Below are 19,092 nucleotides of genomic sequence, written 5' to 3'. Positions count from 1 at the left end.
AAAATTCAAAGTAAAAGCCAATTTCTCAATATATATTGCAGTTTTATTTGACCAAATCTTTATTTTTCTTCCAGTCATATTTAATTAAATACATTAAAATTACAATTTAAATGATATTTTTTTTCGTTTTATATTACATGTCTTTTTAAAATTTATTTTGTTTCATAATATATATCATTTTAATATGATCAATACACATTAAATCATCGGGAGTAAGTTTTTTTTAATGTAATACATGGTGATAATAATATAATATGGATGTAAATTTCATCACATTACATAGAAATAACAACAGTAATTGATCATCATCTGGCAATTAATAAAATAAAAACATTGAAATTTAATTATCTCCTTGATATAAAACCCGGTTCTTACATGAAAAGAAATTAATTCTGGAAAAATAATAGAAATGAAAAATATATAAGAATCTAAAGAGAAAAAAAAGAAATCCGAGTTCTTCGATTTTTTCGGTTACCTTTATCAATTTTACAGAAAGATGTTGTTGTATCATCGGCGGCGGCGGAGGAGGTTTTGTCGGGAGGTTTCCCATCGGTTCTCATGTAACAAACATCTCCTTCGCATACGTAATTCTTTTCTGGAGACGTTGGAGAAGCTGAGGAAGAAGAAGGTTCTGCAAAGCAGCTCCAAAATTTTTGGAGATTTGCCATTGAAACCTAAACTGTCTTATGTTTGGCAAATGCTTATATTTATTATAATTTGCTATATTAATTTTATTACAACGGCTGTTTATTTATAGCATCAGTTTTTGTTTTTCAAGCAGGTCAAGATTGTTATGCTCTGACTTTTATTTTATTATTTGAATTCTTTTGTAATATATATATTTTGAGTCTAGTCTCATTATTTTCTTTAAAGTTGAATATGGTTAAAAACCTCATTTAAATTAGATTTTAAGTTTGAATTTGTATATGCAGAAAATTTTAATTAGGAAAAAATCCCTCTAAAAAATGCATCAGACAAACTGAAAAACAAAAACAAAATTTGTAGTCAATGTTACTGCCTTATTATTACTAGTGACGAATACAGGATTATTTGGTTGGAGGGGACGATTTCACACGTGCGTTTGGGAAATTTTTTTTTTTTGCTAAATCGAATTTGCTTAATTTTTTTTATATATATGAGTGTTATAATTTGAATTGTCAAGAACCACTTTTAAATATTAATGTACAATTTTTCAAAATTAAGCTAGATTTCGTTTATAGTCCTAATATGTAAAAAAAAATTAGAAATTTGGATTTAGAGATGCCTAAGAGGCCTAAAAAAATTAGAAATCTGGATTTAGAGAGTACCTAATAGGTCCAAAATATTAAAATTTTGAAGTTTGGATAAGTCTAACACGTAATGAGATATATTTTATTTTCTTTATTAGTTCAATACTAGTTTCTAAAAAAATTATAACATTTTTACATTTTTTTATGTTTAGTTTTAAAATTTTAAAATTTAATTTAGAAATTAAGTTGTTTGAGTCTCAAAAATAAGAAATTAATTTTTTTAATGGAAAAAACATAATAAAAATGAGTTCAAAAGTGTTATGAAAATAAACAAAGTAATTAATAATAGTAACATAGTTTTATAATTATTGAAAAATAAAATTTAAATAAACAAACATTTCCTAAAATAAATTGAGGTTGTGGGGAATTGAACCTATGACCTTTTAAAAAGAAAAAAGTGTTTTAACCATCTCATTTATCTTTAAACAATGACATATTACTATATAGTTTCTATATAGACTAATATTAGGGGGGCCGAAACTACTCGTGCCTATGGTATTTCCGGCGGCTGGAGGGGCCCGGCCCCCTGTATACGCCACTGATTATTACCAATGGAAATATCTATAAGTACACAATATTAATAATATATTATATGTTTAGTTTCAATTATATAAATAAAAATTAGAAAAGATTAAAAAAAATAGATCTCATGGACACATGTTTTTATATGGTGGAGAACATAGGATATAATATAGCATGGAGGTAAAAACATAGCATGGAGGTAATGGAATTTATAATAGCGTAGTCAGTTAATAATGATCTTGGTTATAGTTTTAAATGTAACTTCCAAAATATAGAGATATAACAGTACATATTAATAGTAAAATTACTCTGACAGCTGGAGAAGTTTAATTAAGGTATGTATTTCTTCTCCTGTGTTTCAAGTTATGGTCAAATGGGGATATGTCGGAGGAATTTTCCCCGGGCAGAGGAATCCGTCAGGGGGATCCTATGAGCCCTTTCCTTTTTGTTATTGCTATGGAGAGGCTCTCTCACCTGATTCAGGATGCGATTGATAATGGGAGTTTCCACCCTGTGGCGATCAACAGCTTCTGTCCCCAGGTGACTCACTTATTCTTTGCAGATGATGTCCTTATCTTTCTTGAGGGTAATGAGGAGCAGTTGAGAGTCATTATGGATATTCTGGATTGTTTTTGTTCGGCCTCTGGGCAGAAGCTTAATATCCAGAAATCTAGGATGATGTCCTCTAAGAATATGAATCAGAGAGTCTGTAAGAGATTAAGTGATCTCTCAGGTATTCCTCTTACTGATTCTCTTGGGAAGTATCTGGGCGTTCCCCTCCACAGTGAGCGTGTGTCTAAAGGCTCATTCAAAGAGACTTTGGATAAAGCTAATTCGAAGTGTGCCACTTGGAAAGCCAAGACTCTGTCTCTCGCTGGCCGCCTCACGTTAATTCAATCTGTTAATTGTGCTGCTCCCAATCACATCATACAGGCTTGTAAGCTTTCGGATCCTGTGCTTAATGATCTTGACAAGATTAACCATAGGTTCCTGTAGGGGGAAGCTGCGGAGGGCAGGAAGATCCATCTTGTGCCTTGGAGTGAGGTTTGCCAGCCTAAAGATTCTGGGGGTCTGGGTGTTAGGAAAGCAAAGGACAATAATAAAGTTTTATTAATGAAACTCCTTTGGCGTATGTGGCAAAACCCCTCCTCTCTTTGGGTTCGCCTCCTTTGTGGTAAGTATCGGAAAGACAAAATCTTCGGGGCCCGAAAGAGAGAGTTGCTAATTGTTCATTCCTCTGGAAAGGACTTAGTATTGTGTTTGATGAGTTCTGCTCGGGAGTTGGCCTGGAGGTGGGGAATGGTAAGTCCATTAGTTTCTGGTTTGATAACTGGATTGGGGATAAACCGTTAATTGAGGTGTGTTCTTCCCCCCCGCCTAGTGATATACGCAACTGGAGGATTGCCGATGTGGTTGACTCGGAAGGGGACTGGATCTGGTCAAAGTTTGATACTTTCTTTAGCCTTGAGACTCTCCTTAGAATGCGGGGAGTGAAGGTGAGTAATCAAGAGGAAGACTTGGATAGGCACTGCTGGGCGCTGACTAACAATGGAGTTTATTCTTGCAAATCGGCCTTTGAAGCTTTCTCTCTCTTTAGATCTGATCCTCCCTCGGATGTGTGGAATTTGGACCCTTAAAGTTTCTTTCCGTATTAGGAGTTTCCTGTGGCTGGGCGTTAAGGACAGGCTTCTTACTAATTCGGATAGGCACAGAAGGCACTTGGCTGATTCTGGAGCTTGCAGTAGATGCAGAGGCCATGTTGAGACTTTGTGCCATGCTCTTAGAGATTGCTCTAATAGTAAAGAGGTTTGGAGGAAAATTCTCCCACACCATATTTTCTCTTCCTTCATGGCACATTCTGAGGTCGACTGGTTCTCTGATGGTGTTAGAGGAAAGTTGCTTCCATACATGGAGCATGGTGACATTTTCTTTGCTATTATCTGTCACCAAGTTTGGAAATGGAGAAACGAGGAGATTTTTGGAGATAAAACTGTTTTTATGACAAACTTAGCTGATTTCTTCTCGAAAAAACTTTTCTCTATTATCGATAGTTTCAAAGGAGAGTCCCTTGCCAGAGCCTCTCAGTGTTGTGATGTCCATCTCGTGGGATGGAGCAGGCCAAGAGAGGGGATTGTGAAGCTGAATACTGATGGTTCCTGCCTCAGTAACGGTAAGATTGCGGCTGGAGGTGTGCTTAGAGATGCAGGGGGCGCCTGGCTTTCTAGGTTCTCCCAGAATTTAGGGTTGGGTTCTTCCTTTTCTGCGGAGCTCTGGGCTATTCTTACTGGAATCAATCTTGCTAAAAGGCTGGGTGTTAAGAGGCTCTCTGTGGAGTCTGATAATTTGGAAGCAATCAAAATGATTTCTGAGAATCATTCTATGGGTCTTAACAGTCGCAACCTCATCAAAGCTATTAAAAGGCTTTGCTCCTCCTTTGAGTTCGTAGAGTTCAGACACATTTTTAGAGAGCAGAATCGTGTTGCTGGTCGCTTGGCGGCGGCGGGCCATGAAGGGACGTTAGGCGTTACTACCCTTCCTGTTTCCCCTAGTTTCATCTCTCCTATTCTCTTAGAAGATAGAATTGGGGTTAGCTTCCCTAGGCTAATTCCTGGGTAGTTTGTTGTTGTTCGTTTTTCTTTTCCTTTTCTACCAAAAAAAAAAATAGTAAAATTACTCTAACATTAGGTGTATTTTTGTAATTTAACTCTATGATATTTTTTTAATATTAATTAATTAAATTTCAATTCATTTAAAAAATGTGTGATATTTTTTGATATTTATTGGATATTTTATTATATTAAATTGTTGATGGAAGGAATCTATACTTCTATACTAAGCAGAGAGAAATGAGAAGAAGTGTTTTAGAAGTCTTTTTTATGAGTTGTCAACGTAGTAAAAAATCAGATTAAAAATATTTAATTAATTAAAAATAACAAATTTATATCTATAATATATTAAATAATTACTAGCCTATTAATTAAAAATAACAAATTTATATTTATAATATATTAAATAATTACTAGCCTATTAATTAAAATAATAAAAGAAAGCAAGAGTTACAGGAAGATGAAAAAACACAAAGCAAAGGAAATCCAAAAGTCACAAATAAACTTCTATATAAAGCATGATAGATAGTATTCCACCATTATATTCATTGGTCACGATAGATAGTATTATATTTCTGAAGGTAAATATTCAATTCTTTTTCTTCATATGTTGTAGTTATTTTGTTCTCAATTATGTTGTTGTTTTATTTTTATTGAACAATAGTTGTTATAGTTTCATCTTTCAGATTCATTTCTGTTGTTACCCAGATTCTATACCTCTCGCTATCTTATCCATGTTTTCTTTTTTATTTATCTTTTTTTTTCCAAACTGATAGCTTCAATTGAAGAAATCCGACAGAAATAGAAGATGCATGAAAAACTAAAACCGGAAAACACAAAAGTGTCAAAAATTACAAGAAATTCTTATGTTTCTCAAGGTAATTATTCGATTTTTTTTCATATGTTGTAGTTATTTTTGTTCTCAATTGTGTTGTTGTTTTCTTTTTATTAAACAATAGTTGTTATAGTTTCATTTTTCAGAGATGAAATTCAATTTCTGTCGTTACCCAGGTTCCATACCTCTCGCTACCTTATCCACGTTTTCTTTTTTGTTTGTCTTTTTTTTCAAAATGACTAAAATAAAGATTTTGTAAATTTGTATTATTTTTTTAATATATGTTGCTAGGTGTTATCGTTTCGATTGCTAACTCTTAACTAAAATTTAGATTTTCGGCTTTATATGAACTCAATTTTTGGCTTTCTCAATTGTGCTGTTGTTTTATTTTTATTAAACAATTGTTGTTATAGTTTCATCTTTCAGAGATGAAATTCCATTTCTGTCGTTATCCAAATTCCATACATCTCTCTAGCTTATCTATGTTTTCTTATTTATTTATTTATTTTTCAAAATGACTAAAATAAAGATTTTATATATTTGCATTCCTTTTTAGTATATGTTCCCAGGTGTTATCGTTTTGATTGTTAACTCTAACTAAAATTTAGATTTTCGGCTTTTTATGAACTCAATTTTTAGTTTTAATTGAAGTTAGATTAATTTTTCTAATTCGGAACATGTTGAAATCCACTCATTTTTTTAGTTTGAGTTTAGCTAATTGATATGGATTGTATTTTTTATTTTTATGTATTTTGGTACAAATAGATATAAAGTTTCACACGATAGTTGTTCATTGAAGTTTGAGACATATTAAATAAAATATTAAAGAGATATTAGAATATTATACTTACAATGAAGTTTATTTCAATATAAATTATGTTATATTATTATCAAGAAGTTATTTTTTCCCAATTTTCTAGACAATGAGATTGTAAGCGTCTAATACGCTTGATAAGATGTTTATTCTTGAAGAATGTGGATTATGCTAGATACGAATTCAAAATCAACGTAAATAAAAATAAATTTTGATGCTCAAAATCCTAAAAATGTACATTAATTATGGATATTGAGATAATTGCTTTTGCAACATTGGCTTATATAATTTTTAACTATTATATTATGGTTCGTACAAAATTGTTAGTTTTTCAAGAGTTTTTAACAGATGAAAATGAAATATGATCATAGGACAAATTATTGAAAAATATTAATTAAGAAAATATTATTATTTGAATCTCTTCAAATTCTCAAATGTTGAGCATAATGATTCTAATTAATATAATTAATTTCATATATTAATTAAAAACTTTTTTTTGTACTGAGTGGTTACAATTGCGATTTAATTCTATTTAACTAAAATTAATTTATGGACTTAGTACTTCATTAAGAAAATTCCTACCAAAAAAAAAAAATACTTCATTAAGAAAAAATAAAATGTTTAATTAATGGGCAAAAAATATTTTCACTCTCCTCTTTATACGCTTATGTCTCGACATTCTCTTTTATTTAAAAAAAAAAACCCCCGAGAGGAAGATGGTTCTCTCCTAATTATCTTTTTCGTCCCTTCATTTTTTTTTCAATTCTTTTGTTTGTTTTTCTTACTTACAAAATTCAAGAATATATAATTATTAGAAAATATTAATGAAGTCAAATAAGTGATATCTGCGAGTATGGCTGATATTCTATATAGTGAAAGAATGAAGAACAAATTTATCGAATGTCTTGATGAGATATTACGAGATGAAAATAGGAGAAATCATAATCTTAAACTGATTCAATTAGATATATTGGGTTATTGTAGCAGAATGAATAATTGAATTCGAATACTTGGTGATCATGAAATTCCATCAACCAAAATAATTATCATCAAGATGAATTTGTAACTAATTCTTATAAATTTTATTTTTTTATATGCAACATATTGAATTGATAAAGTTTCTTCATATGCAACATTAGAAAAGTATTGATTGTAATAGTTTATAGAATAATATATTGATGTTGCTTCCATTTTAACATAGATTTGCTTCCATTTTAATATAGATTGTAATTCTTTTGTATCGTAGATATAATATTTAATTTTAATTGTAGTTTAATTCAATTTTTGTTTAACCTATATTGTAATTCTTTTGTATCGTAAATATAATATTTAATTTTAATTATAGTTTAATTCAATTTTTGGTTTTTTATTATATTCTAATATATTTCTTAATTAATCTGCTATTTTATTATTATTGTTTCACAGAATATTTTGAATATGAAAATGTATTAAAATTCCTAAAAGGTACAAATCATTGAATTTTGTAAAAATAAATAAATCATTCATCTTTAGTTAAAATTCTATAAAAAAAGTAGTCAATTATTTTTAAAATTAATTTAATTTGAATTATCATTAAAAAAATATATATTAATTTCAAATATACATAATATAAATTTTTTTCATAGCATGATATAAAATTATTTAAAAGTAAATATGTCAATTTATTTATTTATCTAAATTATATAAAAGTTTCATACCCCGTGCATCGCACGGGTTTTCGACTAGTAATATTTTAAGTTTAGATGCCTTTTCTTCCATCACATTAACAACGTGGTGAATCTCCGTACCATACCACACAACACATTACATAAAAGATTTGTTTTCTTTGAAAAGATTATATAAAAAGAATTAATATATAATATAATATTGATTTCTTTTATTTATGTAATGTGTGGAACAGAGAATATCCACCAATAAATAAATAAATAAATATATATGGTGTAGGCTATTCTCAGTGTTTGATAAACAAAGTATACTCAAGTTGTAGGCTATTCCCAAAATAAACAGATGAAAGCTTAATAAACCAAAAATTGAAATATCATGGATCTAACTATATTTTTTTACCTTTTATCAATTTCGTATTTACTTTATGTTAGCAAGACTGTTGGCTACCATAGCTGAACCCTAATAGTATGGGTTTAAATTTTAAATTTTCTCCATTTCGGTTCTCATTTTTTTTTCATATTCTTCAAATGTGTTTTTCTTGTTTTGTACAATCTATGCATTTTCCATCATTTCAAATGAATTTCATAAATTGGGTGTCACACCCGACCCTAAACGACCTCAATCGGCATCGGGCGTGAAATAGAAAAATCACAATCAATACTTAATAGTCTCCAAATATCATAAATACCACTTTTCTAGGTATTCCTCTTAAATGTATATTCTAAACAAATCCATATTCCTATTACATTAAAACCTCAACATATTCACCGACTTCATCATATTACAATTAAATACTAAAGTTCTAATAATAATTCTAACAATAAGCAATAACTTCCGATCCTCGCCTAATCGGTCGGTAACCTTCTCTCTATCATGTACTTTCTCACCTAAAAACATTAAAACATTTAAAAAGGTGAGACAAAAATCTCAGTAAGTAATTATCAACTACATAAATTAATTGTACTCAAAATAACTATATATATATATATATATATATATATATATATATATATATATATATATATTAATTTCCAAAATGCATCATATAAAATTCATATTCTTCAAAATGAACTTTTTATGGATTAAACCATAATAAAATATCCAAAATAGTACCTTTAACCAAATATGCAATTTAAAATATCAAGCTTGCTATCATTTCTCAAAATACCACACATAGTCAAAACGTAAATCACTATATTAAAACACTTAATATAAAACTCATATCCAAAATAGCTATATATATTTTATTTGTTTAAAATCTCAACTATACAAAATAAATAGGTTTGCAATTAACCATTTACTCAAATCAACTGTAACTCAATAAATACTTCATAAACCATATATCAATAAATACCTCATAAATCGTATATCATTAAATACTTTATAAACCGTATCCATCCGAAAGATAATCCCGTATGTATCAATCCCCACAATATAATATAATCGAGATATCTCATAATTTGCCTATCCCTCATGGTCTTACTCAACACTTCTTTGCCATACCCGATAGGTCTTTCAACTGTGTACACAGGCCGTATTTCTCACTAAATACGGACTTTAATAAAAACCACCTATCCGGATTACTCTTGATGGATACTAAAAATATTATATCATAAAATTATAACATGCTCAAATCTGTTTTCACAATCAAATTTCATAATTATTTCACAATCATAAACTGTAAACCATAAACCATTTGGCTTCCGCAAAAGAACCACAATTATTCAAATATTCATTAAAAATTGCTCAAAATACAAAATCATTTAAAATCAAATACTCCTTTAATATGACTAAAATCAGAAATATATATATATATATATATATATATATATATATATATATATATATATTTATATATATGTAAAAGGGATAATTACTAATCTAGCCCAATGAAGAACCCCACTTTACATATCTAACCCACCTTCCTTTCATTTTACCAAATTAGACAAATAAACCCATTTTGGACAAAACTACCCTTATTTTAGTTTGAAGGTTCATCTCCTACCTCCCGCTCCTTCCACTTCCACTTCCTCACCTGACCTTTCCCATTCAACTTCATTGTGGTTCATCTTCTTCATTTTCAGTTCGTTTCAACTGCATTTTACGTTTTGAACTCATCACTATATATAATCCGGGTTGTTCTTCTCTACATTTTCATTTTCATTTTCTCCTACCTCGACATTTTCATCTCCGGTTTCTTTCTTCCCTGCGAAGCGCGACTGTGATGGCAAGAAAACAGAAGGCGACGGCGGCGGCGGCAAGCGAAGAGGAAGGACGGACAAAGCATAAGGTAAGCATGCATCATCTTCTTCCCTGTTACCGCCATTAATGGATTAAATGTGCTCGAATGCGCTCGAATGCGCTCGTATGTTAACTGTATGTAGATATGGTCGCATTTGTTACCTAAATGCGCTCAAATGCGACAAGGTATAATAGGCAAACATAGTGTCGCATTTGTTACCTAAATGCGACACATGCGACGAGCCATTCCATTAAACTGTCGCATTTATTACCTAAATGCGCTCAAATGCGACATTATACACCATGAAATATTGTCGCATTTGAGCGCATTCACAGACGAATGCGACATGATTGTAAGCCTTATACATAGAATATGTCAGTTTTGTTAGAGAATTTAATGTGTGTATGTTTAAAATTGTTACAGCATGATCCCGGTGAATCTAAAAAGAGAAAACATAGTTCCATTTTCAAATATCCCAAGGCGGTTAATTCGGATGCTCAAGTAATAGCCAGGTTTAATATGGATTCTGGGGTCATGATAAAGAAGTATTTGAGTGAAAAGCAGCTAGAAATGTATAGGAAAACATGTTTTGGTCAATATTTGGATATGAAAGTTGCTAGTTTCTCTGCTGGAATAGTGCATCATGTCCTATCACGGGAGATTAAACATAAAGAAAGTAAACACAGGGAGATGTGGTTCAGGGTGAGGGGAGTTGATATGCGGTTTGGAGATTGGGAGTTTGGCCTGATAAGTGGTTTAAGGTTTGGGGTAAACATTGGGGAATTCATGGAAAGAATGTATGAATTAGAGATGCCGCATAGGTTGCGAAATAAGTACTTCAAGAAATACGAGACAATAACGACAATTCACTTCTTTGAAGTTTTGAAAAGTGTACAATGGAAGAAGAAGGATGCGACCGACCGATTTAACCAAGATGCTGTGATGATTGCCATGTTGTACTTTGTGCATGGCAATGTATTGGATAATGCTAACGAGAGGCATGCAAAGGATTGGGTTTTGGATCTTGCAGATTATCCAAGCCTGTTTAATGAGTTTCCATGGGGGACGTTGGCTTGGGAGGAGACGTATAGGTTCTTGGACTGGGCCATTAGCAAAAGACTGAAGCAATTAGAGGCAAATACAGCGGGAAATAGGAAACGTGTGCCATATCAACTTATTGGATTTGCACACGTATTCCAGGTATGATTTGTGTATAATTTGTGTATGATTTGTCTATATATGTTTAGTGTTTGAATGCGCCCAATTTCCATCTGTGTCGCATTTATAATGGAATGCGCTCAAATGCGACATGATTGAGTTATAACCGTGTCGCAGTCGAGCGCATTGAAAATGGAATGCGACATGATTAGGTTATAAACCGTGTCACATTCGAGCGCATTGAAATTGGAATGCGACATGATTAGGTTATAACCATGTCGCATTCGCGCATTCAAATGGAATGCGACAATGTTATAATTCTTATCAATGGATACCTCTTATTTGCAGACTTGGATTATTGAGTTGTGGAATGTGACTCATGCATATTACACAATGAGAAGTGGCAGCCCACTTCCACGCTTGTTTAGATGGTCCCAGAGAATAGTCCCCTCAAACAAAGCAATCAAAGAAACGTTTTCTGTAAGTGGAATGAGATTCGTGTGTTTCTCTTTACTTTGTATTTGTTTACCAATACATTGCTTTTTTTTTTCAATGTAAGGTTGCTGATCCTCCAGACGCGTGTCTTGTGGTTGAGGATAGAGAGAAAGAGTTCGATTGGTACACGTATTTGGTGGACCATGTTGAAGGACGGGAAGTTGATATAAATGCTATATTTGCCCCAATAATGAAAGGTAAGGAGAAGGTTGAAGCTGAGGAAGAGGAAGGTGATGGGGAGGAGGAAAGTGATGAGGAGGAAGGTGATGAGGAGGAAGGTGATGAAGAGGAGGGTGATGATGGAGGTGATGGAGGTGATGATGAAGAGGGTGGTGAGGAAGGGGATGAAGTTGATAGATATATCATTGCATCACGGTCACAAACGACCGAGATAAAACAACTTCAAAAAGTTCTAACGGATGTGCTTGAGAGGCATCATACGTGGTGCAAGGGACAATTTAGTAAGGTCGATAGTAGGTTAGACAACCTAGATGAACGGGTATCATTGATTGAGGGAGATATAAAAGAATTAAAGGCGATGGGTCGACCCAATGCTAATGTGGAGAATGAGGAGGCTGAGGCCAGTAAAATTCGGGAGGAGCCAGTGGTCGAAGAGGGGCGGATGAAAGATGGAAAGGAACAAGAGGCAGGTATGGTTCAAGAGGAGCCGATGAAAGATGGAAAGGAACAAGAGGCAGATATGGTTCAAGATGAGGAGGTTCAGAATGTTATTGTGGTACCAGACGATTCTGTGCAGGAGGAAGTTGCGCAATTAGATGAGATTGTCCATCTTGATGATTCTGTGCCTGAGGAAGTGACACCAAAGTTGCAGCAAGAGGTATAAGTTGGTTGAATTTATACATATCGTATCTCTGTGTCGCATTCTGTAGTGGAATGCGCTTGAATGCGACAAGATTTTGCACTATGGCTTGTCGTATTAGAGCGCATTCATCTCCAATGCGATAAGATGTTGCACTATGGCTTGTCGCATTAGAGCGCATTCATCTCCAATGCGACAAGATGTTGCACTATGGCTTGTCGCATTAGAGCGCATTCATCTCCAATGCGACAAGATGTTGCACTATGGCTTGTCGCATTAGAGCGCATTCATCTCCAATGCGACAAGATGTTGAATTACAGCTTTCACGTATGAATTATTCATTACCATGTTTTTGTAGGTGGTTGATCCAAAAGAAGATAAAGGTCGAGGGACCGAAAAAGATGAAGTTAAGGAAAATACTCGAGGAGGTATAGTTCCAACCCGAGGTGGAGGCACAGTTAGAGGTAAAGGAGAAGGACGTGGAAAAGGAGCAGGACGTGGAACAAAAGTAGTACGTGGAAAAGGTAAATGGGTTGCTAAGGTTAGCAAGTATTTGAATTCGCTGTGGACCGATCCATTAAAGTACACCGATCCAGTAGCATTATATGGTGGCCATATCAAGTCCGGATTTGAGGAAAGACCAGTCATTTGTAATGTTGATGATCAGCGCCGCCGAATAGATGCATGTTTGATAGAAGAGCTGGAATCGTGGATCAACGGGCCTGAATCAACTCAGGGAATACGTTTGAAAGGTTTAGAAATATACAGTTTGGATGCAAAATTTTTCAATACACTTCGGGATGTGGGGACGTATATCTGGAATGAGGTAACCTTAATCTTATATCATATTCATTTGTAAGTATGTGACTTTTACTGTATTAAATGTTTGCATAATCTTATTGTAGCATATCAATGGTTGGCTGTATTTACTTAGACGACAGTCAGTACAAACTGATGTGGCTGCAGAATGGACCACTGTTGATACTGACTTTGTTGGATGTATGTGCCAAGCCATGTTTGTGAAGGGGTTCAATGAACCGGGGTGGGATAGTGAAGACTATTTCGTACGAAGAGTAAAAGGTGATGCAGATAATTTTGTACGCCCTTGGCACACAGTGAAAAGAGTGTTTATTCCGATAAATTACAAGCAAGAGCACTGGATCCTAGGAGTGTTCGAGTTGGGGAATATGCACTTATATATATATGACAGTCTTGTATCAAACATGTCGGAGAAACCTTTGGATGCGGTTCTCCAAACACCCTTGCAAGTCATTGTTAGAGTAATGGAATTGAGTGGCTATTTCGTAGATGGACGGGAAAATGTGCGACGGATGATCACTTGGAGCAGAGTTACAGGGGTGCCACAACAAATGTCCGGCTCAAATGACTGTGGCGTTTGGACTTGCATAAACGCACAATTCTTAAGTGGATTACATGATCTCCCGCATGACGACTCTTATGTATATCTATACAATTCTACGGATGGCGCTTTCTTTCGTTTACGACTTACGGTTGAGTTGTTTCATGGACGTTTGTTAGACTTCAAATGATATTGTACTCTGATTCATGATGTTGTTATATATGTAATATTTATGCACAATTTGTTATAAACCCTGTCGCATTTGAAAGGAATGCGCTCAAATGCGACGTCAAGTATTCACAATGAATTTCATGAGTCGCATTTGAGCGCATTCAACGCACAAATGCGACTAGGATTCTTCTAAACCCTGTCGCATTTGAATGGAATGCGCTCAAATGCGACGTGAAGTATTCACAATGAATTTCCTGAGTCGCATTTGAGCGCATTCAACGCACAAATGCGACTAGGATTCTTATAAACCCTGTCGCATTTGAGTGGAATGCGCTCAAATGCGACGTGAAGTATTCACAATTTGTACAAGATAACAAGATAAAGTATTATACAATATAAATTTGTTTGTCCCCAATAGAATCATACAAGCACATGATAAAGACAAATGATCATAAATGCTTCGAGGTAGTAGTGTTAGAACAACTTGCTGAACTTGAGATTACACTAGGAAGCCGACTAGTGTTTGGAAGCATGGATGGACAATTCAAACGATTATGACCGATGCTTCCGCATCTGCTACACCTTGTGCGAATTACATCTTCACCCACAGATGGCCTTCTTTTTTGACCTTTTGGTCGACCAGCAGACCGTCCCTCCTTCTTAGGAGGAAGCACTTTCATAGGATTCTCGTTCACTTTCCATTCTGATTGATGACCAAGTGGATATATCGACTCACCCCATGCCAACTTAACTGACTCGTTGGTGTAGTAGCGATGTACCCACCTATAGGCGTTATCCATCCTATGTTTGGAAGCAATTTTGCATACGTGTTTACATGGAAATTATGCTAGTTGCCATTTCCTGCACGTACATGTTCCTGCATTTAAATCAACAAGTCCCCCCTTAACCCGATCACCGATTTGAAAGGTGTGATTATCCACAGGGAAATATGAACAACGTATCGCTGTCTCTACACGCTTTATCATCCTTTCTTCCGGCTTCCTTGCCAAATAGCCCACACGTTCTTCTGCAGAAACATATTAATCTCGTAAATAATTACGTAGGTCTAAATAAAATAAAATAAAATAGAATACACGTTTATAACCTGCTTCTGTACGTCTCTCGTAAAACCATTTTTGTAGTGTCATGCGTATGAACTCAACCAACATTGTGATTGGTTGACGTCTAGCCTCCACCATTAACGCGTTGAATGATTCTGCCACATTCGTCGTGATAATGTTATATCGACGACCACAGAAGAATGCACGGGACCATTTCTCTTTTCCAGCTTGCAGTAAATATTCGGCAGCACCGGAATGTAGTGAACGAAGTGTTGCAAAGGATTCCTCAAAATCAGATACCCGATAGGATTTTGCACATTTCCAAAATGCCTCATCTATCTTACGAATTCCACGAAATTTGGCCTTAACATTTTGTTGCAGATTACGTGCGCACGCCCCGTGAACAGCATTAGGAAAAACCAAACTAACTGCATGTATAATGCTTTGGTTCCGATCTGATATAATGGCTAGATCTTCAACATCATTCAGACACTCTTTCAATTTGTTGAAAAACCAGAGCCATGATTCATTACTTTCTTTCGGTCCAACTCCAAATGCAACAGGAAAGATCATTTTGTTCGCATCAACACCAACTGCAATGTATAATATGCCGGGATATTTACCTTTTAGAAACGTTCCATCAACGGCAATGACAGGTCGAATATGTAGTTTAAAACCTCTCAATGATGCACCCATAGCCATAAAGAAAAATCTAAATTGATCATCATCATCTGTCTCGATATGTGTCACGGTACCCGGATTTGTACTTTTCAACATCTCACAGTAGTCCGGCAACAACATGAACGATTCCTCCGGGGAACCACTTTGTGCTTCCAATGCCCAGTGTCTTGCTCTCCAAGCTTGCATATAAGAAAGATTGACGGAAAAATCTCGTTCAAAATAAAAAACAATATCCTTTGGTCGATGCACCCGATTTTCCAAATCAAACCTGCTTCGGAGTAGTATCCCTGCAACATGTTTCCCCGCTTGCCTATAGTGCGGACATATCTGATCTCTCCCACAAGCATGCATGTCCATACCATCTATTCTTGAAAGCCTGAACAAATTGGAACTTGGAATGACGATCCCTCTAGCCCTCCAATTGCATTTGCCCACATCCTTACATTTCACCTCAAACAAAGACTTGTTTGATTTGTAAACCTTCCATTCAAACTTATTTTCAATTGCATATTTTCCAAGTGAATCTTGCAATTCAACTTTGTTTGAAAATATATCATTGACCCTCAAAGCAGTACCTCTGTTTGATTGTTTAGGTGCAATCATATTCACGGGCGCATCGCATGGCTTTGGACACCATCGAAATAGATCAGTCATCCTTTTCATTCTATCTTCATCGCCATCCTCATATGGGATACGTTGGACGCATTTAGATTGCTTAACTGTTTCGTGAACACTTTTAACAGGAATTTCATTCTGAGTGGTATCTTCATTCTCCACATTATCACCATTATCGTAACAATAATCATTATCATAATGCTCATCATAATGATCGTGATTATCATTATTCATATAATCATCGATGCCATTTCCACACTCGTTGTCATCCTTACCATGTATAGGAGCATCCAGTTCGATGGTGGGATCATTACTTACTACTTCCGTTGGTTTGCTTTGACTAACATGTCCATCCTTGTTAGGTCGCAATGTTGAAGCTTGTATTGTTCGCATGTTTAGAGTAGCATACAATGGAATCAAATCGGTCGGATTCATTCGGCAGTACTCTATGAATCCCATGACATCTCCATCGTCATCAATATCTGCTATCCCACCACGCAGTTTATTTGGACCATATGTCACCTGCATTGACATTTGGAGATCATACGAGGTTGAGTCAACGCGGAGTGCACCATAAACTTTCTCTTTCAACTTTTACAAGTCAATATCTATTGGCAAAACCAACAACTTCGCTTTACCACCCACGTATGTCATCACTTTTCCTTCTGTAGTCCACTGTCCGTTCCAAGATAAAAAACATGTACACCTCTCTTTGGTTGACATACTTCTACATTTAGTAAAATGGACACGTGATCAAAACATAATAAAGCCAATTCATATGTAAATGAAGCTCAAATGCAACATGATACACCAAAATGCGACTCAAATGCGACAAGCTATACCAAAATGCGACTGCCGAATGCGACATGGTACATCAAATGCGACCGCCAATGCGACATGGATATGAATGCGACAAGCTATATATTAGTCTTTGTCGTATTTTATTATCTGTGTCGCATTTGACCACCGAATGCGACAGATCGGGAGACAATGACGGAATCGGAAAATGTCAAGATTCAAACAAATGTATTCGAAAACCAACTGTGTATTTCTAGTAATATGTATGAAAAATGAGGGAATGATACTTACATGAACTTGAATGGGGTATGGATATCTTTAGATCTTGGGTTGAGTTGATAAATTTTTCTGTGAGAATGTGAAAGTAAATGAAAGGGAAAGAGGAGATGGTTGTTATATGAGAATAAGGGTAGTTTTGTCCAAAATGGGTTTATTTGTCTAATTTGGTAAAATGAAAGGAAGGTGGGTTAGATATGTAAAGTGGGGTTCTTCATTGGGCTAGATTAGTAATTATCCCTATGTAAAAATACATATATAACTCATAATCAACATCATAGAGTTTTCCAAATCATTTTCTTCAAATCAATTCTTTAAAATATCAATTCGTACACAACTATTAATCAAATATACTAAGTTCATCAAAACCAAACTCAAACCATGTATACATAAATATATATTATAGGTGGAAATTGACATGCAAATACATATATAATTACTTGAACTTAACTTTAAACTCATGTTCAAAACTAAATCATAAAAACTCAAATTAATCAAATGCATGGCAAAAATCCCAACAAAAATTTGATTTTCTGGAAAATATAGAGTTGTATATACATATATATACATAAAAACTTGAAAGGGTAGTTGATAGTTACTTACTTTAGCACTGATTGAGAGAAAAACACATTAAAACCTCAAATCTTCCCCTCTAATCTGCTTAGGACGAATCCATGATAAACATCTCCAAATCAAAATCACACCTTCCACAATGTGTATTAGGATGTCTAGAAGATACTGTAAAAAAATGAGCTCGATCCGACGGTGCAAACTCCAGATATCACGAAATGATCAAAACTAGGTAAAATTGGGTGCATAAAGGAGAAGAAGATTTGAGATCAATTTTGTAAATATGGAGATTAATATTAATATGTACGAAATTCAGGTCTTGATTTGTGGAATTTAGCTTCCCAACAATGGCTAATATCCATTTTGGTCCTCCTAAGATATATCTTTTTTTAAAACTTATCATAAACTTTTAATTTTACACTTAAAGCATGAAATTAGCCTTCAACTATATCCATAATATCCAATTAATTCTCCAATCAATAATTAACTATAATATAACCTAATATTAGAGTATAATAATTAAAATTAGGGACACGGATGTGACATTGGGTATTTTTCTTGCTATTTTTGAAATGAAAGTAGGAATAATTTTGGATTGGGATTTTTTAAGAGGAGATACATGAACTTCTTTTGAATTTTGTTGAAGTTGGAGCTAATGTTTTGAGACTTAAAGGAGTCTCACCTGAGTCAGTCGTCCGGAAAAGATGTGCATCGTATCACGAGCGAGACACACATGATTAACAATGCTTGGTAAAACGTGACATGGACCAGTTTATAACTGAATTGTACATAGTCGCCATCCAATCCATCAGACTAGGAAAATTCGGTATACTAGATAGAGCGCTCGACTACTATACCCTTCAGAGATAGTGAAACACCTCTTTTAAGAAACCATAAATATATAGATAATAATAAATTTTTATTTTGTGTATCCTCAAATTGATGCACACAACCCGAATAATATCATTTATGAAATAAAAGCAAACACTTAAAGACTGACGACTCCACATACTGGCTGATCCATACGAGCATCGCTAAACAATTCATGACATTAACCTGACAAGAAAACTGATGGAGAGTGGGGTGAGCTTTGGAGGCCCAGTAAGATAGCCAA

The sequence above is a fragment of the Euphorbia lathyris genome, chromosome 2 (genome assembly GCF_963576675.1).
Source record: "Euphorbia lathyris chromosome 2, ddEupLath1.1, whole genome shotgun sequence".
NCBI classification, from domain to species: Eukaryota; Viridiplantae; Streptophyta; class Magnoliopsida; order Malpighiales; family Euphorbiaceae; genus Euphorbia; species Euphorbia lathyris.
The sequence above is the reverse complement of the archived record's forward strand: the minus strand, read 5'-3'. Positions refer to the sequence as shown.